Here is a 9,232-nt window from a genome sequence, read left to right as displayed (position 1 = left end):
TTCCCCCATACGTCTTCATGGCAAGACGCTTAATTAATTAAGGAGACAAATTTACCTTAGAGTTCTAGCCTCCAAATAACTGCTCCCCAAAAATCGTTTGTCTGCATAACCTGTCCATAGTTCCCTTACCTAACTGAATATGAATACATAACAGGACTACAGCTAGAATCGTTCCCCTTCCCTTATTGAATGTTTCTGTTTTCTGTAAATTGTTGCTTTTGGGCTTTCTTTCAAACATATTGTAATGTGATCTTTTTTTTTTTTTTTGAAATACTGAGCCTGTGCGTGGCAGCTGTACAAAGTAATAGATTTTATTCAAAGAATGTTTCTCTTTCATTATGGCGTTTAAGCAGTTTCCCCTTTTGGATAAAGCTATCGCCATACGTAATTTAATAACTAGCGAACTTTTAACAAGTAAACATAGGAAGACTGCAAGATTCATAGTCACGGCTTTGATGGTTTAAAAAAAATACAATTTCATTTCCATACTTGCTTCTTTGAAATAAACAACCTTCGTTGTTTGCAGTCTAAATTTAAGACCTCTTGAGTCAGAAATATTTAATTCGATCTTGAGTGTAATACAAATATTCTTGAAAATACGCCCTCTACAGTTTCGAATACTTCGTTTACCTTGTAGAACAATAATTACAGATTTTAATTACATTTTTATACGATAAACAATTTTGAACAACAGCTACGAAGTAAATGTTGGGCCCGTACTTGACTATTAAGTCCTTCCAACATCCTTAGTATAGAACCCACTAACAAACACAATATAAATCCGATAATTATTGTGGGAAGTAAAACAATGGGACGAGAGACAAATTTACGTATTAATTTTGTATATTGCATGTAAAGAAAGATACAATAAATAATTTACATGAACGATGTAATTTCAAGATTACTGTCGTATGGTTGTGTGATCATTGTAATGCGGTAAAAATATAGAGACGTTTCGAAGGAGCGAACTGCCTCCACTTTCAGGATCGAAGGGTAAACCGAACAAGCAAGTAGCAAGCAACAAATACAGGAAGTTCACTTTTGTGCTGTTGGTTCTCTGGCTAAATAGGCTCCAATTTGTTCGTCCACGGCTTAATATTCGGCACTGAAGTTGGAGGTGGTATGTTTCTCCGAAACTGCGGTAAATCTCTACCAGACTACACTGCGTCATATCCCAAAATATCACGCTATGGCTTACGTTTCCATTTCCATCTGCAGACCCAGATGATACGCTGATAGTGACCACACTCACCACCACGTGTATTGATATATAGCGTTATCTTCCCTCACAAATTCATAACAGGACGTTGCGGTTGAATAACCTCCAGATGAGTTGTAAACTTTCCAAGTCCACTGAGGTCGGAATTTACGTGCGTCTGCAGTCAAGAGGTTTCAGTTGACGGTAGGTCACACCCGCTGAGGCTTGGTGTCACGTTCTGGAAATCTTGAGGGAATCAGCCGATAATATACGTGTATTTTTTTAAACGCTCGAGTACAGCAGAAAGTTCGGAAACATCTGTAGTAAGTGCCACATTAATCATTGCTGTACATTAAATGTTGTATTTTGTATTACTTCGAATGTAAGACGCTCTCGAGTTCAAGACTCGCCCAGTTTTGTAACATGGATTTCAAAGGAAAAGAAAATTAGAAATGCGAATATTTCTCGAATTTCGGACGCACCTCAGTTTTTCAAAGGGCAGAAAATCTGTAAAATACGCATCTTATATTGCATGTATCAACATATATTTGAAAGGATTCTGACGATGGTGTATACTGTACCNGTTTTTATGAGTTGTAAATGTAGCGTGCCCGCGCATGCGCGTGTGTTTCGTCTCCGACTCTACTTAACAGGAATTGTATTAAATAACAAGTTAGAAGTCCACGGGTAAATGTAATTTTGGTTAACTACTTTACACGCAGCTCAAGAAAGTTATGTTTTTATTCTTTTTTTCCGAAAAACAGTTCATTCTTATGAAAATGTTATTTATGCCAAAAAATCTGGTTATAACATAGATCTACTGTGTTATGAAATTTAAATTTTTCAAAGCGGTTACTGTTCAGACTATGGTTTTCTGGTCTCAGACATCTTATATAAATTTCTTGTACGCACGTACATGCTTCAACTGTGAAGACCGAAGCAACATAACTGCTCCGAAATTTCGGAACCCCACTTAAAAACTTACACAGTCCCTCAATCCAGAAAGCCACAAGCTGCTCTACAATTATTGAAATATTTGTCAGCTTCTGTACCTTTAATGATACGAGATAAATATAATTTACTCTCGTACGCAGTGTAAACAGTGTTGCATGAACATACACATACCTGGAGAGGTAAGTATGGAGAACAGAAGGTTTACAGAAGTGAAAAGAGCGGATGTGGATAACTGTTATAATATTTCACGTAAGCATTCTGCTGCAACCAATTTAATCACTTAATACACATACATATAATAGAGTATTTTTGTGTTGAGTAAGTGGTGATCGAACCAATAGAGTGTGGTATTGCTCTGAAGACTGTTTTGTGCGTACATATCAAGTACGTGGAATAGTTTGGAGTACAACTCCCCAGTCCAGCCCAAGCTATATCCCCATATATCACGTTATGTAATACACAAGCAATAGACATACCCTGTTTCTACTCCCATCAAAGAGCAGCTTCTATTCATCGAGAATGTAATTACACGTTTCAGCTTGGACAGATTTTCCTTATATTTATTCAGTCCTTCGAGATAAATGGAGCACGCAGTAGCGTAGTTGGTTTAGGCACTTTGCTACAAGCCGAAAGGTCACTCGATTATTTCAGTTTACCTAATCCTTCCAGCCACTCTATGGCCCTGAGGTCGACTCAGCTTCTAACAGAAGTGAGTACCAGGAATTTTCCTGCAGGTAAAGAGAGGCCAACTGGTAGGGCTGACAACCTCAACGCCATCTGTGAGCCTGTTGTCTATAAAATTGGAAGCCTCGACGCCTCACAACCCTATGGGCTTCCATGGCCTGTTACAGAGATAACTTCTTTACCTTTACCTTTACCTTCAAAGCAAATTACGAAAACGCGGATCACAGTCGCGTCCCTTCAGTGCATTCCACGTCTCACTAATAGTAGTTTTGGGCGCTAAATAATAGCTGTAACGTACGTAGCATCGCCGGATAGTCCAGTGGACAAATGGCTGTAGTGGTACGGTGACTTGCAATCTCAACATTTCATATAGAGGTATATAGACTACGCATCAGCAAAGTAAAGGTACAGCTATCCTATAAGAGGCCGTGGAGGCCCATAGGGTTGTGAGACGTCGAGGCTCCCGCATTTTCTATACAGTCGGCTCACAGATGGCGGAGAGGTTGTTCCACTTTATAAAATAAGGAATTTTAGCTAAAAAAATGTGTTTATCTCTGCCAACACAACTTTATATACCATAAGTCAAGTATTTGCTACTACATTGTTCAACCCATAGGCTACCATCAAGTAACCTACCTTGTCTGTTACCATAACTACTCCTCTTTACGTTGATCAATGCTTACATCTGATATCTTCCATATTGTGGTATAATCCTCCCCCCCCCCTTGGCACTACAGCCCCAGTGGGCCTAGGCCTACTTCCATGAACTCCGTTCACTTCGGTTTTTCTAGATCTTACACTTAAGGTAGGACTCCTTGGGCGAGTGATCAGCTCGTCCCAAGGCCTCTACTTGCAGACAAACACAGAAAAACGCACACAAACATCCATGCCCTGAGTGGGATTCGAACCCACGATCCCGGCTTCCGAGCGAGCGAAGACAGTGATTGTGGTATAATACCCCAGTAAAACACAATATGACTTTGCGACACAACATTTTTAATAGTAACACTGTACTTCGTGAAAACAATAAGAGAACTCTACACAATATGTCAGCTACGAAACCTGTTTTCCACACTTGGAAAAGCTTCTCACACTTGCGGTATTCTGTTTTGCAGGAAGAAGGAGCGCAGTGCATGATGGACGCTAAAGTGGAAGTGGTTATCATCTTCATGCTCGTAATTGCGCAGGTAAGGGGACAGTATTTGCTTCTTAACGTTTCAAATCAGAACACCATAAGTTCGCTATGGATATTACATTAGGTCCTATCCAAATTACGGGAATATCTTAAACGAAGATAAAATATTCTTGTTGGAAAAACTCAAGAGAAATTATCACATTGGTCTCAGACATAGAGCATTGGATATTATTAAAATAGATTTTCTGAATATAGATTCGGAAACTGTGAAGTGGATTATGCTGGCTTAGGACAAAATCCATTTACTAGTTCTCTTAAAACTTTTGATGTACCTCCAGGTTTCATATCAACGGATAATATAGGATATTCCTCGAAACATTTGCCCGATTTCAGGGTATAATTGATAATGTAATTTTGAGTGTCAAATATTGTATCGACACGGGCTGGACTCTAACCCCTTACCGAAATAACCTGGCAGTTTTAAACTGCTTCGTTTGTTGACTTGTTTTGATCATTTTATTTTTTTTAAACCTTGAAATGATATACAACTATGTAGCTATATAACAAAACGACTCAAAATTTTATAGATGTTCGCTGCTTTTTAGTAAAATAGGTAAGTTATTAAATCTAAAAATAAATGGATTTCAACAACCCCATGAAAGTGGGAATATCCCTTCATGATACCTTCTTTCTGTTTTCCAGGCATATAAAGGAACAGATATTATTGTGACATGTTGCGCAATGGAGGACAACCCCTCCCTAACCAGCAGTGTTCTTCTCAGTTCACAAATGCATTGACTTGCTGTCTTTCCTTAAAGGAAAATTTCGCGGATTACAATTGCGTCTGCCTGCATAGTGCTTCATGTGTTCTTAGTGGAGGGCGACTGTCTGCGTACTGTTTCAGGTGTTCTTAGTGGAGGGCGACAGTCTGCGTACTGTTTCAGGTGTTCTTAGTGGAGGGCGACAGTCTGCGTACTGTTTCAGATGTTCTTAGTGGAGGGCGATTGTCTGCGTACTGTTTCATGTGTTCTTAGTGGAGGGCGACTGTCTGCATACTGTTTCAGGTGTTCTTAGTGGAGGGCGACTGTCTGCGTACTCTTTCAGGTGTTCTTAGTGGAGGGCGACTGTCTGCGTACTCTTTCAAATGTTCTTAGTGGAGAGCAGTTGCCTGCCCACTGCTCCAAGTCGTCTTAGTGGAGGACGATTTCCTGCATACTGTTACATATAGTATTTGTACAGGGGGACCGCTTACTTGCTGTTTCAGATGTTATTGCTGGAGGCTACATCAATACGAGAAAGCTGTCACAATTCGTCTAACGATGAGTTAGACACGGCTTCAGGCGCGTTGGACGTAGGAAGACTTGCCAGAATCCTCAGAAGAATTGCCGCCAGGAAGACATCGTGAGCAACACTTGCCACACTGAAGTGTCGTCCGAAGAAACGCCTTGCCAACCGTTCACATAATCAGTGGTTATTTCATAAACAGTTGTGTTTTCAGTATATTTCGAACGTCAAGCATTGATTGAAGGATGACACAACGAGACGTCATATCGATCATATCATGTCTTATCGTTCTAAATGGTACCTCTGTCAAGTCTCACGGCTACAGTATATTTTGCTACTCTCAATAATGAGGTTGTCATGTTAATTTCTGTCCAACTGCGCATACTTTCCGTAAAAAATACTGCTATGCAAGGCAAGAGAATTCTAATGTTGTGTAGTACTCTATTGTTTTATCTTATAGACCTATTTTATGCTCACTGATATTTATTGATCCGGCATTCCTTTGAAGATTCTTGATTCAAGTACCAGTTTCCGGAAAGTACAGTCTATTCAACATTAAATCACTTTCAGAATTCTTTCTTGGGATACCCAAGTTACTGGATAATTTCTTCGTATTTATTGGCAATATGAAGGTCGTAAGGATGGTATTTGAAATAATTGTTAAATTTGTTTTAAGCCAAATAACTTTGTCAGAAGCATGAGTTTTTAATTACATTCTAAAGAATGTATTCATGCACACTGTAAGAGCGCAACTTTCAACATGTTTCGTCATTAAAATAATCAAGAACGAGGAAGTGTAAGGACAGGTTACACTGAGTCTGATATCAGAGTACGCGGTCCGCAATGATGTGACACGTGACCCACTTCTAACGATGCAAATGCGGTGGTTGTACTCGTAGCAACATGCAGCAGAGAGGGAGAGTGAAAATTTCATAATTCAAATGCCAAAATTAAAAATGACTTTTGATATTTACAAGAAAGAGAAGTCAGTCGGTTACTCCTCGGGTTCCCACAGCGGCGGCCCGGGTTCGAGCCCGGGTCAGGTTATGAGAGATTTGTGGTGGACAAAGTGGCGCTGGGACAGGTTTACTTCGGTTTTCCCTCCCAATTTTCATGCCACTAACTGTTCTACAATAGGCCAAACAATGTCTGCCGTACCAAGTGGACTCAGTCTCACCCCACCGCAAGGAACGTAATTAAACTCAAGAGCTCTCGTTATTAATAAAACAATTATTCATATGTTAAGAAATGACCCAAATTACAGTCTCTTTTCCGAAACAAACGTCAGTCCTAATGGACGATATATGCTGTATACACACACCCACCTGATAAACTAAAAATTCAGTCCATTCCGTAAATATTCAGTGATTCTAACGTGGCATTAGTGGAACATTTTGCTGCCATAACAAAAAGGGGGGGCGAGGGTACGCGGCAGGTTCGAGTATCTATTTCGACTCTGGTTACAATTGCTACTTGTTGTGGTTTCCTCATTTGAACAAGCATGCCTTACATTAGGTAATTCCCGATTTTCAATTAGGCATCTCGCCATGAAGATATATGAAGGAACGGGCGTGTAAGTCCTGGCATACCTAACCTTTTCACTGGATGGGGGTGAGCTGTCAGCTTCAATCACCGATAAAACAGCCCTCGGTACCCATTCCATAGGCTTACGCTGGTGGTATAATATCCATACCGAGATTCAAAACAGTCGGATCTGAATAACAGCTAACTGCACACAAATTACGCAACTTCGTCGAATAATTTCTCTCATCTCTCTCTCTCTTTCCTGTTGCTCCCACTTGGGAGCACAGGGCATCCATGAATCGCTTTGTTTCACTTCAGTTTCTTAATCATAAGAGAGTCGGTAGGACCCCTTGGAAGGGGATCAGTCCTCGCGATGCAGCTACTTACACAGGACAACACAAACAAAGAAAAATGCAGACATATCCGTGCCTTGAGTGGGATTCGAACACACGATACCAGTGTTCGAGTGAGCGAAGACGGTCTCTCATAGCTACAGTTGAAATATACAACAAAATGAACTGCAGGTAACAGTGGCGTATGCTGTATAACAATGATTAGCTTTTTACTTATAAAATTTACGACTTTATCGAATGTTGTGTTTCTACTGCAGATTAGCACTCTTTTATCTGTGATTAATGAAAAAGAAAAAAGGCGAGATATGCAAAATAGCGAAGTAAGCATTTCGAAAGAAGACGTTTGTAAACTGCATTGCATATTTATGCTCCGCTTTAAATTCAAAAGAGACTGGAAAGGTTAGAGCACTTCAGACTACATTGTGTAACATGAGGTCGTAAATATCCTAACGAGGTGAAACAGTTATGAACCATTAAATTTAGTTTACAGCTCGAATTTTATGGACATAAAGAATCGGAAATAGACCTTCTGGCTACGTGGACTTCCATCGCGCTGTTGACTGAATTGCACACAGGCATGCTCACAGACAGACAGAGCTGGTCCTGTTCGCGAGAATTGCGAGAATTTTGCTTATTCCCCGAAAACTTAATCTAATTTAAAGTTTTATCACTTACTGTCATTTCCATAGGTCCATACCTAATATATTTTATGATGATTCTATTGCTACCGACGCTTTTCACGTATAATTTCAATAGCTCCGTTCTTTTGTCTGTTCGTAAATCATTAATTGCGACGTCATAGAAATTCACTCTCTTTCTTTTGGTCTTTCTAGTTAACCATTGCATTCTTATTTAGAGCATAGCTTCCTTCACATTAGAGGAACCGTACTGGTTAGGCCTCACACTTCTTATTCGGGAGATATCGATCTTAAGTAAAAGAATATTGACTGCACTTTCTCAGATTCCTTATAGTTTTTGAGTAGTCCGGGAAATTGCTAAAATACCGCCTTAACTCACTTCCTAACGTGTCCTTTACAGACATTCGCACTTATTGAAGTGTTAGACTTCGAATCCCACTCAGGGCATGGATGTTTGTGTGCATTTTTCTGTGTTTGTGTACAGGTAGAGGCCTTGCGACGAGCTTATCACTCGCCCAAGGAGTCCTACCGCATGTGTAAGATCTAGAAAAACCAAAGCGAACGGAGTTCATGGAGGTAGGCCTAGGCTAACTGGGGCTGTAGTGCCAAAGGAGGGGAAGTGTTAGACAATATGTAAAATTCAGTTGAAGATGAGTCATTATGTAAGCCACTAAACAGATTAAATATAAATAATTTTGTTTCCTTACACGAAATATGATAGCTTTGCTGGAAGGCCATTCGACTACACGTTTTGTTCAACGCCACTGTCTGGCTCTTGTTGTGTTCCTCGTGATGTGTGAATACTGAACTACATGTTGGTCATACATATACAAATGTTTACATATGTAAATACATGTATATTAAGATATTCTTGGGCCTGGAACAGGTAAGAACGTCCCATTACGACGCTACGCCAAACTCTATACGTGTATGAAATTTGGCATATGTTCTCGCACCCGCCGAACTGACGTCAGCATTGATGCGAGTCGAACCCAAGACACTGACTAAGCGACAGGGCTTCTCATCACGGTTCGTAGTGCTTCCGAACGATAGTAATAAAGAGTCCGTTCTGGCCGGAGCACGAACTCGACACTTACACTTAATTGCAGTCACATTTCATCGGCGTGCGCCAAGATAATGCGCAGTCACGATCATGTCGTTTACATGCGAAATGAAGTTATAACAAATAGGGATCATGGATTCATAACGGAAACGGATTTGGGGGTTAAATTGGACCATAAATTTAGGCATCCGGGGAAACGCGATATGAAATGAACATAGATTCTCATATTAGGCGTCAGGCTGCATGGACCTGCACAGCAAAATATGGCGGTCGTAGAATTACACTGCTCGCCGCAATTATGATCGCTGCATGTTTCATCAGAGCACACGCTTGTTATTCAGTTATGGAGCAAACTGCTTTTTAAAATTATTGAATAACATATCAATTTAGTAATCAGCG

The 9,232-nt window shown here is 40.2% G+C and overlaps 1 long non-coding RNA gene across 1 annotated transcript; it reads left to right on the top strand.

Annotated features, from left to right (window-relative positions):
* The first annotated feature begins 1,369 nt into the window (after positions 1–1,369).
* On the top strand, positions 1,370–6,065 carry LOC111866664. Its single transcript, XR_002843187.2, has 3 exons — positions 1,370–1,521; positions 3,952–4,023; positions 5,236–6,065. It is a non-coding gene; the product is annotated as an uncharacterized LOC111866664 (long non-coding RNA).
* The last annotated feature ends 3,167 nt before the right edge of the window (positions 6,066–9,232 follow it).

Source organism: Cryptotermes secundus, unplaced genomic scaffold (assembly GCF_002891405.2).
Source record: "Cryptotermes secundus unplaced genomic scaffold, Csec_1.0 scaffold2142, whole genome shotgun sequence".
Classification (NCBI taxonomy): domain Eukaryota; kingdom Metazoa; phylum Arthropoda; class Insecta; order Blattodea; family Kalotermitidae; genus Cryptotermes; species Cryptotermes secundus.
Note: the sequence above shows the minus strand (reverse complement) of the source record. Positions and strands in the feature narration are given on the sequence as shown.